Source organism: Canis lupus, chromosome 17, assembly GCF_048164855.1.
Source record: "Canis lupus baileyi chromosome 17, mCanLup2.hap1, whole genome shotgun sequence".
Lineage (NCBI taxonomy): Eukaryota > Metazoa > Chordata > Mammalia > Carnivora > Canidae > Canis > Canis lupus.
In genome coordinates, this window is record NC_132854.1 from 26,436,866 (window position 1) to 26,450,598 (window position 13,733).

General features: G+C 32.3%; 1 long non-coding RNA gene across 2 annotated transcripts in view; it reads right to left on the reverse strand.

Annotated features, from left to right (window-relative positions):
- The window catches only part of LOC140607970 (uncharacterized), a 353,114-nt gene that overhangs the window by 76,923 nt on the left and 262,458 nt on the right, over positions 1–13,733 (reverse strand). For both annotated transcript variants that reach the window (XR_012009913.1, XR_012009914.1), the window contains one exon: positions 9,848–9,938. This is a non-coding gene — a long non-coding RNA (uncharacterized lncRNA). The remainder of the gene's footprint in view (positions 1–9,847; positions 9,939–13,733) is intronic.

Here is a 13,733-nt window from a genome sequence, read left to right on the forward strand (position 1 = left end):
TCCCCTCTATTAGAGATTTAATGTGATCATAATCTATTAGAATTTTCCTATTTGTCATGATCTTAGGAATACTGGCTTAGTTTAAGGCTTATATTTCCATCCAATCATCTAATTTAGTTACGATTTGACAGCCTCATATTTTTTCCAAAGATCTAGTTGTTATGCAATTTATACTAGGTGCTGGCCATCAATGCTGCCATGCTTCATATATCTAATTTAAAAGAGATTTTATCTTTCTTATGGGCAGCTGTTGCATTCAGGAGCTGAAAAAATCCTTTATTTATGGTTATATTTCTTTTTTTTTTTAATTTTTTTTTAATTTAATTTTATTTTTTTTTGTTTTTTTTTTTCTGGTTATATTTCTTATAGCTATCACTCCTGGTACCAATAAAAAGACTTATCAGCACACTTTTTAAAATTAAAGTCAAGGGCAGCCTGGGTGGCCCAACGGTTTAGTGACACCTTCGGCCCAGGGTGTGATCCTGGAGACCCGGGATTGAGTACCATGGCGGGCTCCCGCGTGGAGCCTGCTTCTCCCTCTGCCTGTGTATCTGCCTCTCTCTCTCTCTCTCCCCATCTCTCTGTGTCATAAATAAATAAATAAATAAATAAATAAATAAATAAATAAATATCTTAAAATAAATAAGTAAAATAAAGTCAATAATCATGGAGATTCTTTTCTAGGTCTGGGCACAATTATCCCAGATCTTATAAATCTGCCTGATAGATGCTCTGGAACTGTAGCTTTGTTTTCTCTATTTCTTCTCCTTTTTTTTTTTTCTCTAAAAACATAAATGGCATAGCTGCTAGAAACTAATCACCTGCTTCATTAGGTAGATGGTGATTGGCCCAATGCTTCTTAATGATTAATATCATAATTAATACTACATTAGAGTTGCTTATATTTCTTGTAGTGGTCATCATACTGCTTATTGTGGCCCTTTTTTTCCCAATTCCATTTTTTTCAAAACCTTTTCTGATTTTGTTTTTCTGATTTTTGCATTTGTCTGATTATTGATAATATTAAGAATGTCTTTATTCATTTACTTCACAATTTCATCACCTAATATTCTAGCTATTTAGAGCATTATGTAAATAGCATGCACGTGGACTTCTATATGGACTTCCTTTATTAGAAAGGAAATTTTTATGAGGGACCAAGGGATGATTTCTAAGAAATTTCTTTTTTCTCTTTATTAAAACTGTTAACCATTTCTCACAGAGCCTATATTTCTACACGTATTGTTATGTATTTCCAGCACATCCAAAGTAGGAGTAATTAATATTCAAAGCAACGTTTCTGCCAAGGTAGGGATCAGTTTCTCAAGATCCTCCTCTTAAATACATTCCATCTCATTGCCAGTTAAATGATTCAGAGAAACAACAAATCAAGATCAACCAAAAGCCTGCATTTCAGATCTATAAGTTGGAAATAACCCATGTAGCTGGTAAAACTTTTATTTTATTCTTTTCAATGGATTCATTTATTTATCTCTTTGCTTTGCCTACTGTCCACCCTAAGCTAGTGGGCTTAGTAGTATTTTTTCTCAAACAAATGAAATCACTTTGTGATCAGCTTGTGCTGATTTACAGCCTGTTCAGTTGGAGAGACAAGGGGAATTGAAGCACCTTATCAAATTGGTTGGCTTGGATTATATGCTAAATAAAATAGTAGTGAGAGCTTTCTGTTAACCTCACATATCATTTGTCTGAAGTTGCATTTGCAATATTTGATTGGTTATTCTATTTTATGATGTATTACATACGTTATGAAATTTGTTTTGTGAAACTTGTTTATATTATGAAAATATTTACTAATGCATGCTAGAATCTCCTGGTACTTTCCAATCATAATTATTACTGTTGTCTACAACTCTGAGCTGAACTCTTTTAAGAGAAAACATTGTTTGCCAATAAAGAAACATTTCTGGTAGTAAAGCTAATTTTAAATATAGCAAAAACATTAATATTCACATATTAAAATAAAAAAAATGAGGCATCCTTTGTGAACTTCAAATAGTAGATACAGATAAATGCATAGACAGACAGATAGACATATATAAACCCAAGTACATGCTATTTACATAATGCTCTAAATATCTAGAATATTAGATGATGAAATTGTGAAGTAGATGAATAAAGACATTCTTAATATTATCAATAATCAGACAAATGCAAATGAAGATGACAAGATAGGCAATTAACTTTTTAAAATAAATCAGCTGAATATAAACAGGATAGTATTCATCATTATGACTTATTTATTGTTTGTGTGATTACATATTATTATAGATTCTTCATAAATAAAAATTGTCATTTTACTTAAAGTTGAAAATTATGGGTTTGAGACGCCTGGGTGGCTCAGCAGTTGAGCATCTGCCTTTGGTTCAGGGCGTGATTCTAGGATCCAGGATCGAGTCCCACAATGGGCTCCCTGTGAGGAGCCTGCTTCCCCCTCTGCCTATGTCTCTGCCTCTCTCTCTCTGTGTCTCTCATGAATAAATAAATCTTAAAAAAAAAGAAAAGAAAATTATAGGTCTTACATGCATGAATGAGGACAATCTATAAAATGTTTATAACATTACTAAATGCTTTTGAAGGATGGAATACAAAGAGAAATGTGCACAACTCATTAACTATACAGGTCAGTGGATTACCACAACATAATCGCATCTTTGTAACTACAACTGTCAAAGGTCAACAAATAGAAAAAGTAATTGCAACCCAGAAGACCCGTCCTGGTCTCTTCCAATTATTATCCCTGTCCCCCTCCATAAAGGCAACTATTATCCTGATTTGTAATAGTCATTTCATTTTGCTTCCTTTTGAACTTTGAATAATGTCATCACTGCACAAGTACTTTTGTGTTTTCCTAATTTCTTTCATTATTATGTTTGTGAGATTCACTCCACTGTTTTGCATAACTCTAACATGTTTATTTTTATGGCTATTTAATAGGTCGTTGTATAAGTATACCCATTTTATGCATGTTTGCAGAGATATACATTTGAGTTGTAGTAGCTATTACTAATAATGCCCTCAAATACATTTTGTGCATGTCTAAAATTGCACATTGTACACATTACTCTTATATATATAACCAGAAGAGGAATTTCTGCTGATACATATGTATGCTGACCCTTAGTCAGTACTTCCAAAATGAACATCTCCATTCACACTCTAGTAACAGCATATATGTGATTACAAATTACATATTTTATTTATTTATTTTAGAGAGAGAGAGAACATAAAAGCTACAGAAGGGAGAGGGACAAGTAGACTCCACACTGAGCATGGAGTCCAATGCTAGGCTTCATTCCATGACCCTGAGATCATTACCAGAGCCCAAAACAAGAGTGAGACACAACTGACTGAGCCACCCAGGTGCTCCACAAATTATATTCTTGAAAACACTTGGTATTTAGATGAAAAAATCATTTAGTCATTCTGGTAGGCACTCATGGTATATCATAATAGATTAGATTTAAATTTGAATTAACCCTTGTAATTAGGATATATTATTATATATTTGTTAGCCATTTGAATACTTTTCATGTCATGTCCAAGTATTTTTATCATATTTTTAATTTTATGCATGTCTTTTTATAATAATTGATAGTAATTATTTATGGGTTCTATATAGAAGACCTAAGTCAGTATGTATCACGAATTGTTTCTCAGAATTTCAGCCTTTTTAACTGTCCTAAATATTTAAGCAGATATCAATTTTAATAAAATTCAATTCTTTAAAGGTTTCCTTTTTTGGATAAGTGTTTTTGTATCCAACTTAAGAAATGTCTGCCTACCCTAAGATTGTCCTCTGTTATATTGTAGATGTTTTACTTGTATTTTATCTGTTTTACAGTTAGAACATTAGGGCTTTTTTTTTAAGGTAGCAAGTGAAATTATATTTTTACTCCATATTGACATTGATATAAACCTAAAATTAAATAAATATTGATCATTACAAATAGTAAAAAAGTGAAAAATACACAGAATTTCTATGAATTATTTCTTATAATAATATGTGATTGTATCATTTTGTTAACATAAAATTTTTGATTTAAAAATAATGAAACTAATATAAGGCAAATTGACTTCATGAAAAAAGAGATCTTGGGAGAAATTTCGTAGCACCACTTCTCATGATAGAAAAACCTTAAAAGTCATACAACATTCATTTTCAGAATATGAATAAACTATAGTATAGTCAAAGAATGAAATAGGTAAAACAGTAAAAATAAAGGTCTATAATGATATGCAACACCATGATTGAACTTTAAGAACAAAAATATTGGGTGAACAAAACAACTCTAAATATATTACATATTGTTTCATAATCCATATCTCTAAAAAAATATATAACTAAAATATTATATAACCATGCATAAATATGTGATGATTGTTGAGAAACAAGAAAGGGGAATGATCAACATTTAAACCTGGTAGTGCTTTACCATTTTGGGAGAAGTAGTGCACTTGGCAGCTTAGGGGAGGAGTATAGGTATCTATAAATATCAGCAATATTTTAATTCTTATATTGGATAGTGGATTAATAAATGTTTATTATTCTGAAAATAAGTGTATGAATGGTTTATAATTAATGAATAAACAAAGTTTCATAAAGTTCTTTTATATATATGCATTTATGTACTGTTAATAATGAAGATTAAGATTAATCAATATTTTTGTGTTTCAAATCCTACACCAAAATTAAATTGACTATAGATACTTTTTTTTTTTTAGGATTTATTTACTTATTTCAGTAGGGGGGTGGGGAACAGACTACCTGAAGAGCAGGGAGCTCTCCTGGGACTCTATATCTATATCAGTAGATCAAGATCTGAGCTGAAATCAAGAGTCAGACCTTCAAGTGACTGAGAACCCAGGCACCAGATTATGGACACTTTAAGTAAATAATTACTTTTTAAAAATGTATTTAGTAGAACATCAAGTCTTGTAATTGTCTAACCTTTCATTCAAGTTTATTTTTTATTTTTTTAAAGATTTGATTTATTTATTCAGAGAGAGAGAGAGAGAGAGAAAGAGAGGCAGAGATATAGGCAGAGGAAGAAGCAGGCTCCCTGCAGGGAGCCCGATGTGGAATTCGATCTCAGGACTCCAGGATCATGCCCTGAGCCGAAGGCAGACGCTCAACCACTGAGCCACCCAGGCCTCCCTCATTCAAGTTTTGAACACTGAAACTTCCTCCATTGATTTTGCATATTGATTATTCTCAGGACTAAATCCTTAAGCATGGAAAAAATACTGAACCACTAATACAAGATTACTTTTCCATTAAGTTACTACGATAGCCTCTCAGTTTGCAATCTTTTCTAAAGCTCTTAGACTTTTACTCTAAAGAACTCAATGGAAATTCATACATTTACATATAAATATCATGTTTAGGCTTTGGAATCATTAATGTAAATTAGACACATATCTAAAATATATATATAAATGAATTTATACAATGATATATTTCTTTACTTCAGTAAACATTTTATAGAGAATTGTAAATTTTTAGTTTTATTTTTTCCTTTAGAACTCTATAAAAATGAATATGCGTACCATTTGAGAAATTATCTGTAATTAAGAGTGATGTATTGAAAACTGTAGGTTTTGTAGTACACTTATGATTAATTATTTCTACATTCTTCTTGTTTAAGCAAATTAAATTATATTCAGTGAATATTCCACTTGTTTCAATAATTTGCAAACAACAAAAATAGTAAAAAAAAACCCATGTTTTTATGTGTTCTCTATTTAATCTAGAAAGAAAATAATACTCAAAATAGAACTTAATCAACTGGTAAATATTTTAAGCCTTGAGAATAACACTGATTTGAAATCTATAATACTCTGGGATGCCTAGGTGGCTCAGCGGTGGAGTGACTTGCCTTCGGTTCAGGTTGTGATCCTGGAGTCCCGGAATCCAGTCCCACATCGGGCTCCCTGTATGGAACCTGCTTCTCCCTCTGCCCGTGTCTCTGCCTCTCTCTCTCTCTCTATGCCTCATGAATAAATAAAATCTTTAAAAAAAGAGAAATCTATAATACTTTATCAGAATGTGAGATAAAAATCTTTATTTAAAAAATGAGAATTGCTAATAAAATGCAATGTTTCAACCAAATTCTTATGCTTTGGTAAGAAAAATATTTTTAATTGATATATATTTCTTTAGTACTATGAATTATACATATAGATGAAAAATACATGTAATATTATCAAATTATAAAGCTCTGATGTTTTTCTCTAAAGTAAAAGACTTAACACATTCCTTAACAGTCAGAAATGATTTATAATGAAGATTTTTATACCATAGATTCCAAGACTTTCTGTTACAAAAATACTGTGGGCTTAGCAACTCTGAAATGTATTACAAAACCCTAAAACTGATGTGTAAAATGCATTAAAATATATTTTTAAATAGGGGCTCTCTGTAGACCTCCAGGATAAAGGAATGTATTGAAACAAGGTGAAATGTAGTAACTATATGAACAAAAAAATAATGAATCTTACTATATTTAAAATAAAAACTTCTACATGAAAAAGGACAGTATAAAACAAGCAATATAAGTCAACATTTAAGGAAATGCATTTCCTATGTAAAACTGAACATAATATACAAAATAGAAAAAAGACCCTTTTACAAATCCATACAAAATCAACCCAAATCTCAGTATAACAAAGGACAAAAGACATGTGAACAAGTATTTAGCAGAGGAGAAAAATTAATTTAAAAGATACTTTAACTATGGATTAAGGAGTAAAAATTAAAACTGCAATGAGATATGTTTTCACATTCATTCACAAGAATAGTATGATTTAATAAAGGCCGAACAAGATAAATAAAAAGATGGTAGTAAGAGAGGGATGGATAGAAGAAGGCCATAAGTGGTGAAAAGGAAGGAAACAATACTACTAGGCATTGATGAGGCTGTAAAAATTTGAAATTTCATACCATCAATTGGATTGTTAATTGATATGTCCAACTAGGAGAGCAATTTGGCAACAGGTAGGAAGAATAACAGTGCACATATCTTTCATTCCAAGAATTCCACTTTGGTATATATATCTCAGAAAAATTCACATAGGTGCACAAGTAAGTAATGGATAAGAATTTTGGTTGCAGTATTGGTCTCAATAGCAAAATACTGATAACCGCACACATACCCATCAAGAGTACAATGAACATGCTTTGAGATATATAATTACAACAATATAATACATGGAATTAAAATGAATAAAAGTGGTGTTGCACAGATTAAGTTAAATATCACAAATAACTGAGTCAAAAAGTATAAACTACAGATAGTTATATGCTTAGAGAAATAAAATACAATATATATAGTTTTAAATATACAAAACTGTATATATATGTATTTTGAATATAAATACAAATATGCATACATATATATTCCCAAATACACATATATTCTCATTCTACCTATTTGCAACCCAATATATTTATATTTTATGTTAAATAATATTATTTTGGGGTGCCTGGGTGGCTCAGTCAGTTAAGTGTCTGCCTTTGCCTCAGGTTATGATCCTAGAGTACTGGGATCAAGCCCTAAGTTGGGTTCCCTGCTTAGAGGGGAGTCTGCTTCTCCCTCTCCCTCTGTCACTCCCCCTGCATTGCTCTTTCACTTTCTCTGTGTGTCAAATAAATAAATAAAATCATTTTAAAAAAGGATATATTAGTTTTATGACTTTATATTATAAAAACAATTGTACCCCATAGGATAAATCAAAATACTAAAAAATAATAAGATGTTCTAACAAAATTTTGAGTACTTCATATGAAATTTAGCAGCAAATAACATTTTAGGTTGATCTATTACACTTTGTTCATTTTGAAAGCAAGGAAATTGAAGTGGTGTAATGATTTTTTATTTTGCAGGAAGAAATACATGGGTCTAACACTAAATCTAAGAGAGATTTTTTTTAAGAGAGATTTTTTAAAAGTAGTAAATGGTCATGCTTTTACACATGAATTTAATATGAAAAATGGCAAATGTTATATTAGTAATTTAGCACAATTACTAGAAAGTCATTAAGGAATCCTATCCATAGTTTTTTATTTATACGATTGAGTTAAATCCAGTTAAGCAACTTAATATTTTCCACCTGCTAAATCATTTACAATGTCATATTAATCATTGTCTATGTTAATGGTCTAAAAGACACACTTGTTAGAGCAGATGTTCTCTGGATAAGGACATAGTTTTAACTAAAGATTGGCACTTAGATATGTTCTGGAGTCTTTCTTAGTATCATGTAGAAGTAACAACCCACATAATAACCTAAGTTTTCAAATCTAATTTAATATGTTAGTAATCTAGAAGGCCATTTATAAGTGCCTATTACATATTACATATTACATGTATTCTACTCAAATGACTATAATTTGAGCTATAAAAAATAAAATAGTATCATTAGAGCAAAAAAATCATGAATTTGAGGGCTTTATTTACCTACATCTTATTTTAATATCTGAGAGGCTGAAAGCAATGCTTAGGAAAAAATCATCCCCGATAATTAAAGAAGACCTAGATATACAAGAAGTTTGCTTAGATGTCAGTGTGTTGTCTTTTTATTTTTATTTATTATTTTTAAAAATATTTTATTTGTTTATTCATAAGAGAGACAGAGTGTGTGAGAGAGGGGCAGAGACACAGGCAGAGGGAGAAGCAGGCTCCATGCAGGGAGCCCAACTGGAGACGCCGTCTGGGTCTCCAGGATCACACTCTGAGCTGAAGGCGGCGCTAAACCGATGAGCCACCCAGGCTGCCCCAGTGTGTTATTTAGAGTTGAAAAACAGTATAATAAATCTTGGCTATATTCCCAGCTTACCATACAGAAAACCTATTAATGCACGTTTCTGAAATGCCGAGTATTTGCAATGAAAAATGTGAAAATAGATACTGTCATATGACACTGGCAATTAAAAGAGAAATAACAACATGGAAATATTTTTAAAACTTGTTTTCTGGTTCATCAACCAACCTTAAGTCACAAAGTTCACAAATAGAGATTTACAAGTATTCAAAAGCAGCACATGCCATTAATTATAATAACTCCTTTATAATTGTCTGAATCCTTTCCCAAGATATAACTTTTCACAAAGGTGTTTACTATTTATAACCCTCCATACTCATTCATAGCCCCATTTCTATAGATATATGAGGATGAAATAAACTTGAAGGAATTATATTTGACTAAGAAGGATTCTAAGGACCTTTCTTATAATAAGAGCTCATAAAAAGAGAATTCTGATCAGTACCTTTCTTCAGATATATCACCAAGTCAGTGCTTATGTCCATCTCTTGTTGGTGTGGCCAGAAGTAATGGAACCATGATTAGTTTCATTTGCGGGGTGAGGGTTGCCACTATCATAATCCTAGTAGGATGCTACCTAGAATGCTATATGAATTATCAACTAACATTTTTCTTTCTTGCCAGACTATTTTGTGAAATGACGGATCTCACCTTGCATGTCTACAATATAATAAAAACCTCCACCAAGAACTTGGTAGAAGAATTTCTAATATCCCTGTAGGAACATGATTCAGCCTAATTCCTAGTCTACTGGGAAAATATATATTAAAGAGCAGACACAGGAATCATGCTTCTAATTCTAAAATCAACTCAATTCCAGCCACTGAGATATTCCAAGTTTTTTTTTAATTTAAAATACATTTAAGATGAAATAAATATATGGAAAATAAATTTTAAAATATATATTTTAATTTTGAGGTAAAAATATATATATTTTTTAGCTAATACTGATCATAGAGTAAATAGTTTCTGAAAGGGCAATATTCCAGTTTTTTCCCCTTACCTTAGCTGGATAAAAGCATCACATTGTCCATTTCTTCAGTGTCTCTTCTCATGGCAAGCCTTGAATGTTACATAAGCATCATCCTGGTAACCTAGAAAATAGTCATAAAGTATGCTGTCATAAATTTACATTCAAGATAAGAAAACATGTACTCTGGTCAGTCAAGATCATGCCTAAATAAGATTTTTATTTTACATTAAACGGGAAGATTAGTTCGCTGAAGCAGCAGTATAAAATATGAAAAAAATCCATAAATTTTAAAATGTGAATATTTAGGGGCTCCTGAGTGGCTTAGTCAGTTAAGCATCCTACTGTTGGTTTCGGTTCAGGTCATGATCTCAGGGTTGTGGGATCAAGCCCCACATCAGCTCCACACTCATGTGAAGTCTGCTTGATATTCTATCTCTCCCTTGCCCTCTGCTCCTCTCCTCTCTTGCACATGTGCTCTCTCTGACTGCCTCTCTCTCTAAGGTAAATAAATAAATAAATTAATTAATTAATTAATTAATTAAATAAAGTAAATAAATAAATCTTTTAAAAAATGAATATTTGCATTGCCTACCCAACAAGCATTCCCACCAAATATCTAATAAGCCACACAAAATTAATGTTTCCAAAGACAATTCTTATTTCTTGTCCATTACTTTCATACCTTTTGCTTTTTTCCCTATTTCTCATCTAATTAACAATGATTATGACAACAATAATTCTTTCAGTTACTCAGTTCAAAAACTTTGGTAGTAACCTTTTGACTTCTTTCTACTATACAACAATTATAATCCCCTAATAAGGGATCCCTGGGTGGCGCAGCGGTTTGGCGCCTGCCTTTGGCCCAGGGCATGATCCTGGAGACCCGGGATCGAATCCCACGTCGGGCTCCCGGTGCATGGAGCCTGCTTCTCCCTCTGCCTATATCTCTGCCTCTCTTTCTCTCTCTCTCTCTGTGACTATCATAAAAAAAAATTAAAAAAAATAATAATCCCCTAATAAATGTATTACTCTTCTTCAGAATGTATCAGGAAAGCAAATTATTTTAACCTCTTTTACCTATATTCTGACATCATGATACTTTCCACATATTGTTCAAATAATCTCATAAGTGATCCCCTGCACTGAGACTTTTTTATACTATGACCAGAGACATCCTTTAAAACTGAAACTCAAGGCAGCTGCATAAAGATCTTAACTTTACTCCCCATCTCATGCAGTAGAACCCCAAAGAAATCATCATGGCCTATATTGTTACTTATGATACAGTCCCTGGCTATGGTTATAATACCATCTCTTACTGCTCTCCATATTGTTTGTTCAATTTTACTGGCCTCCTCTTTATTCCTTGGGCATGCCTCTCATACTTGCCTTAGGGCCTAATCAATTGTTTTTTATTCTGTGATTCTCTTTTCCCCAGATATTCACAAGACACTTGTCACTTTCCTTGGGTATTGTTTAATAAACTGTTAAGTAGTTCTAGTATCTGAGGTGCTTCCATGACCACCCTATATAAAATAACACTGTCTTTTTCACACTTATTATATTTATTTGTATCACTCTTTATAAAACTTAACATTAGCTGATGTTTTGACTTTATACAATTATTTGTTTAAAAGTCTGTCTCCCCCATGAAGACTAGTACATTTATTAATGGAGAGTAGGATTTTTTTTTCTTTTCTTCACTGTTGTATTCCCATCATGTAACACGATCCCTGGTGCACAAGAGGTAGTAAATTAATATTAGTTGAATCTGGTTGTTAACTGAAAGAAACTGGTACTATACAATGTATGGGTTTATAATATAACCATTATAGGAGTGCCTGGGTGGCTCAATTAGTTAAGCAGCAGACTCTTGATTTCAGCTCAGGTCATGATCTCTGGGGTCCTGAGTCAAGCCCTGCATCTGGCTGCGCACTTAGCAGGGAGTCTGCTTCAAGATTCTTTGTCCCTCTGCCCCTCCCCCTACTCATATGCACACAATCTCTGAAATAAATAGGGAAATATTTATAATATGTCCATTACAGTCAGCAAATTCCTCAAGTACTTCTCAAGTACTAGATACATTTTCTAGAGAGTCAATATTGGGTATTCCTATCAATAAACAAGGAAAATTTCTCCACTTATTTAGTTTTTATTTGATTTTGTTGATTGGAGTTTTATCATTTTTTCTCATATGCAAATTGTATACATTTTGTTAGATATATTCATTTTATGGATGCTAAGGTAATAGGTATTATGTTTTTTCACTTATTCATTGCTAATATAAAGAAAAAGTGGTTGACCTTTTTTTTTTTTTTAAGGCTTCATTTATTTCTTTGAGAGAGAGTGCACACATGTGTGTGCACACAAGAGAAAGTGAGCAGGGGGAGGAGCAGAGGGAGAGGAGAAACAAAATCCCCACTGAGCAGGCACCCTGACAAGGGGCTCCATCCCAACCGGGGATCATGATCTGAGCTGAAGCAGATGCTGAACTGACTGAACCACCCAGGTGCCCCAAAAAAGTGGTTGACTTTTTTTTAAGGATTTTATGTATTATTTGAGAGAAATCAGGAGAGAGAGAGAGAGAGAAGGAGAGAACAGAGAGAGAAGGAGAAGCAGGCTCCTCATTCAAAGGGGAGCCAATTGAGGCTTAATCCCAGGACCCAGAGATCATGACCTGATCCAAAACAACATAAGCAAAAATAAACAAGTGAGACTACACCAAAGTAAAGAGCTTCTAAACAGCAAAGGAAATCACCAAAAGTGAAATGGCAACTTACAGAATCATAGAAAATATTTGCACACCATATACCATCTAAGGGATTAATTAATATGGGCAAAGAAACTAAACAGATATTTTTCCAAAGAAGATGTACAAATAAATAATAGGTAAATTAAAAGATGTTCAGTATCAGTAATCACCACAGAAATGCAAATCAAAACCACCTCATATATATTAGAGATGACCTCATATATATTAGAGTGTCTATTGTCAAAGAGATAAAAAGTAAGAAATTATGGCAAGAATATTGAGAAAGGGAACACTTTCATACTCTTTATAGGAAGGTAAACTGCTATAGTTATTTTGGAAAACAGTTTGAAGGTTCCTCAAGAAATTGTAAATAGAACTACCATATGATCCAGGGGAAAAGAATATATATATAACTCACTCAACCATGAAACAGAAGGAAATCTTGCCATTGCAACATAGATGGACCTTAAAGGTATTATGTGAAGTGAAACTAGTCAGACAGAGAAAGACAAATACTGTATGGTCTTACATTTGTGGAATCTAAATAAGCCAAACTAATAGAAACAGTATAGTGCTGTTTACAAGGGGCTGGAGTGGGGGTAAATGGAGAGATGTCCAAAGGAAACAAACTTTCAGTTTTAAAATGAATAAATTCTGTGGCACTTGGCTGTCTCAGTCAGAAAAGTGTATGACTCTTGTTCTCAGGATCATGAGTTAGAACCCCATGTTGAGTGTAGAGATTACATAAATAAATAAATTTAAAAATAAAAAGTAAAATGGGTAAGTTCTGAGGAAAAATTGTAAAACTAATGGTTGTAGTTGACAATATTGTATTGGAGAAGCTCATGTTATACTTTGGGGCATATAATAATAAATATAGGGTGGTTAGCAAAAAAAAAATAGATTTTTTTAAAATCATAAACTTAGATCATTATATGCCCCAACACAGGAATATAGTAAATGATAGTGAACCATACATAGTACCCAAAGAGAGCCAGATAAATCTTGCCAAAAAGAAAAACAGGAACAAAAATAATCTTACTAGTAATAGAGACAGAGTAAGCTGGCTCCCATCTTAGATGAGTAGAAAAAACAATAGACAATCAAATATCAGATTCAAACATTAACTTTTACAAACATTCTATTCATCAGATCTGGGATATA